This window comes from Protomyctophum parallelum, assembly GCF_964188405.1.
Source record: "Protomyctophum parallelum genome assembly, chromosome: 9".
NCBI lineage: Eukaryota > Metazoa > Chordata > Actinopteri > Myctophiformes > Myctophidae > Protomyctophum > Protomyctophum parallelum.
Genome location: NC_139706.1, coordinates 7108642 through 7113901, shown reverse-complemented (window position 1 = coordinate 7113901; position 5260 = coordinate 7108642).

Genomic DNA, 5260 nt, shown 5'->3' with positions numbered 1-5260 from the left:
GAGACACGGGACGAGACAGGTGTCTTGAATGTGTGACTCCCATTGAAAATGAATTGGAGTGGCCATCAAACACGGACAAGACACGAGACAGACACAAGACAGGTGTCTGAGTGATATGTGTGAGTGCAGCCTCAGGCTGTACACTCACACACATCAGACACCTGCAAGAGAAATGACGTAATCAATAAAAACCCTTCAATCATACCATTCTGTACTGCTCGCCGGGGTAGACCACCGTAACGTTGTTGACGGTCAGCTCGGCGCAGAGCTTCATTTGACTGAAGGGCGTGAGAGTGTTTGCGTATATCGTGAGCGCCAGCACGTAGACGCCCGGCAGACGCACAGTGAACACGCCGGTCGCCACGTTGTAGTCTCCGCCCATGTTGAGGAACACATGGCTGTAGTCCACTGTCCTCGCCTCGTCGTACGGTCCCACGCAGGTCCACGTCTCGTTGTCGGTCAGTGCCACAGAGAAGGCACTGCGACTGGCTGCGTGACAGAGGGAGGGAGGGAGCGAAGGCTGTTATCATTGACTAAAAAAACTAACATTTTCGTTAAATTTAAACACTTTGCAAGTTTGCATAGATTGTGCATTACATTCACCCATTCATACACCTTTACATAGAGTGTGCATTGAATTCACACACACGTTCATACACCAATGGCAGAGGAAACCATGCAAGGCACCAACCTGCACATCGGGAGGAATTAGGGGTCCAGAGTCTTGCTCAAGGACACTTCGGCACTAACTCTGTGGGAGCTCGGGTTCGATATAGGGTAGGAGACCCTCCCTCACCACGCCTCTCAGCTATTATAAAATACCCTGTAACCTGAGACCTATTGTGCAGGCTAATTGCTTTATTAAACACTTCAACCCAATATACATTTCGGCCATTTGAAAATAGTCGGCTATTTCAAAAGATTTCGTACAAATGTTGAACTTGTGAAATGGGACATTCTGCAATATGGGTACTTTTACTTTGAGTACATTTAGTACATTTTGATGCCGATGCTTTTGTACTTTCACTTGAGTAAATTTTTAATCCGGGACTTCTACTTGTAACGAGTACATCTACACTGCAGTATTTGTACTTTTGAGTACCGCTGACCGCAGCCACTCACCTCTGTCGTTGTAGAGCCAGGTCCACACACTGGTCAGGTTGTTCTGGATGCCGTTCAGACTGTGGTCGATGGACGCCTCCAATTCTCTCCGTGCTGTGCACCAAAACACACACACACACACACACACACACACACACACACACACACACACACACACACACACACACACACACACACACACACACACACACACACACACACACACACACACACACACACACACACACACACACAATTGAACTGTCACGATGTGACACATTGTGAGCTTGAGATCTGCATTCCCAAAAAAAGCAACGTTTTTCAAGTATTAAAAACAAACAAAGTCATTTCTTGAAGAAATAAGGACAATCTAAAAGATTATAGGCCTGCATAATGCATTTGATGTATTACCTCACTTGTGTTGTCCTCGCTTACTGTACGTTTATTGAATGGATACCCGTTAGCTGACGTCGGGCTAATTCGCTCTGCATAACACTTAAAAAGATGCCTAAATTGTAAACTATTAAACGTTTATGTGAGAATATCAGGGTTGATTTCGTCGAATAATCTAATCCACAAAAAATGTTTGTCGACTACCTTTTTTTCACTGACGAAGACTAAATGGAAACTAAATGAAAACTAAACTATGATGACTAAATCTAAGACTAAATATATTCAGCAAAATATTGTTTTTCAGCGACTAAAAACTAGACTAAAATGTTAGGGACTTGTATAAGTCATTTTACACTTTGTTGCATGCTGAAAATAGATCTACAAGCTCACAACACGTCGCAGCGGGGCACGGTGTGAGCTTGTAGATCGGCTATTTTAAGCAAAAGTAAAATAAGTCATTACAGCGGCATAGGCCCACCAAAATACATTTTAGTCGACTAAATCAACTGTAGATTTAGCCCACTAGAACTAGACTAACACTAAAACATTCCAGGTGACTAAAATGTGACTGAAACTAAATTAAATCTATTGACTAAAACAAAAATCTAAATTAGTTGTCAAGTCAACACTGTGTGAGATGAATTCACCTGCGATGTTCTGTCCCCGGAAATAGTACATCTCCCTCCGCAAGGCTGTAAACATATGAAATGTAAATTTATATTATTAGTAAACATATACTGTATTAAAGATTGAGGTCACATGTGACTCTTTTTGATACAGAGACATGGCAGAATTTATTTATTTATCCAAAATGAGTTAATAGCACAGGCAGACTCTTCAGAGTGTCTGAACTAAATCTCAGAGCTAAAATCATGTAAATATGAAAAAAATGCTTAAACGTGTAGCTAGGTGTAATGTTAGAGTCCACAGAACCTTTCAAGCCATTACTCTATAAGCCATATCTGAACAACCAATTATGTCAATTTGAAGCTATATGATTCCCTGCTTTCTTATTTTTCAGAAACGGTCACACATGTAAAAAAATAAAAAATAAAATAAAATGTTATTCTCAGCAGAACCATCTATTATATTATATTACAGTTCACATGTGAGATGAATTCACCTGTGTTCCTTGATCTATTACAGTTACTGTGAGATGAATTCACCTGTGTTCCTTGATCTATTACAGTTAGTGTGAGATTAATTCACCTGTGTTCTTTGATCTATTACAGTTACTGTGAGATGAATTCACCTGTGTTCCTTGATCTATTACAGTTACTGTGAGATGAATTCACCTGTGTTCCTTGATCTATTACAGTTAGTGTGAGATTAATTCACCTGTGTTCTTTGATCTATTACAGTTACTGTGAGATTAATTCACCTGTGTTCCTTGATCTATTACAGTTACTGTGAGATGAATTCACCTGTGATCCTTGATCTATTACAGTTACTGTGAGATTAATTCACCTGTGTTCTTTGATCTATTACAGTTACTGTGAGATGAATTCACCTGTGATCCTTGCATCCAGGCTCGCCCCATCAGTCTGCAAGTCTGTAATCATGTTAAAAGAAAAAGAAAAATTGTTAATTTAAATACCCATAATATATATAGTTAATGTAAACAATTTGTACCAAGTAGAAAACTATTTGTACCAAGTAGAAAACAACTTGTACCAATTATACGAAGACGAGTTGGAAAATGGTCCGAAGTCGTCCTTTAAAGTTTATAATATCATTCATAACGTTACCTGTAATCATCATCACCATCCTGTCAATCAACTGAGCAAACGTGTCAGCGATGGAGGGTTGGGGCGGTGGGGATGGTGTGGTGATGTCCTCATTGTGCCGTATATGTCTGGTGTCAGGGGCGGCGGTAGTAGGATCCCAGCTATATTTCTGAGCCCAGGAGCCTGTCCCGCACAGACACAACAGCAGAGTAACGGCAGCCTTCATCCTCATTAGTCTCACCTGGACGACGACGACGACGATGATGATGATGGTGGTGGTGGTGATAATAATGTGTCAGACAGAGACGGCTCAGCCTTTATATAGCTCAGCTCCAGGTCATCGTGACTCATGCATATTCCATTTTCTTGTGTCCACGTTGGTGGGAAAGTCTGCTGCTCCTCCTCCAATAGGCTAAGAGCGGTGGTGATTCTCAACTGGTGGTTCCGGGGACCACCAGTGGTCCTTGAGGGGCTTACAGGTGGGCCATAATAACCCCACCCTCTTTCAAAAGTGCTCTAAAAGAACACATGCAGCCGGCTGAGATTCGGAACTGCATGGTCCCCTCCTGTTATACTATATTTCTTATATATGATGTTTTTGCGGGTGCAGTACTTGGTTTAGACAGTACTTAGTTCAGACAGTACTTAGTTTAGACAGTACTTGGTTTGGACTAGTCATTGGTTAGACCAGTCATTAGTCCTATACAACTACAACCTATCTCAAACCCTCACCCTAACCCTAACCTCCCACGGGGCAGCACACCTAAACCTAACCTTAACCCATGTCTAACCTATGACTAGTCTAAACTAAGTATGCACCCCTGTTTTTGCATATTTAATACCGTGTATATTTGTCTGTCATTAATGGTTTCGGTGAATTGAGTATGCAAGGACACCAATGGGAACACGCCGAAAGGCTTTCTTGGGTTCATCCTTTTAGCAGACCGTGTATTGTACTGTACATCCATCCCTGTGCCTGTATTGTACTGTACATATATCCCTGTGCCTGTATTGTCCTACTGTACATATATCCCTGTGCCTGTATTGTACTGTACATATATCCCTGTGCCTGTATTGTACTGTACATATATCCCTGTGCCTGTATTGTACTGCACTGTACATATATCCCTGTGCCTGTATTGTCCTACTGTACATATATCCCTGTGCCTGTATTGTACTGTACATATATCCCTGTGCCTGTCCATGCAAACACGTATACATATCAATCAAGTCCCCAGCTAAATGATGGACGGTTGGTCACCAAATGGACCCTTATAGATCTTTAACTCTTGAGATCGTATAATGAAACGAAGTGGACCCTTACTAAATAATTGTTAAACACCTGAACACATTACTTAATTTGCAAGAACTATACACCATTTTTCGTTACCGGTGTCGCAAAGTTACTTGCTATGGGTGGGATCTCTGTCGGTCCTTTTGCTCTACATGCAGTGTCTTGACTTGTTGTGATTTGACACAATTTGATTCAAACTGAATTGAATGAACGTTATCTCTGCACAGGATCGTCGGCGAGCACACAGAGTTCACTGGCCAGAAGAAAGAGGTAGGATTTGGCAGGTCTGGTGCATCACAGGAGAAGGACAACGGCAACAAAAGGCAAGAAGGAACACTGGAGCAACTCAGATAAACTTACTGCCTGTTTTATTAAGGTGCCAAAAAAGTACAAAAGACAAGGAAGCGTCTGTACTTTCCATCCATGTCTCTTTTTATTCACTCTCCCTGGTTTCCCAGAAATGTTGACTGCTGTGAGTGATCAGATTAAGAATCATCTCTTTTGTGCTCAGAGCAGATATACCACTCCTGGGGGTGACCCTTTGGCACAGTAATAAACTTGAAATATTACCCTCATGCAGCCTTTTTTGTGACTGGGGAATTAATAACCAAGACAATTGCAATTAAAAAAAGCCAAAGATTATTCAGTATTGCAATTAAAAATAGCAGGTCTTCACGTTTTGAGCTTGTAGATTGGCTATTTTTTGCTACTTTTGTGTGACATAGACATTCATTTTTTTTTGTTA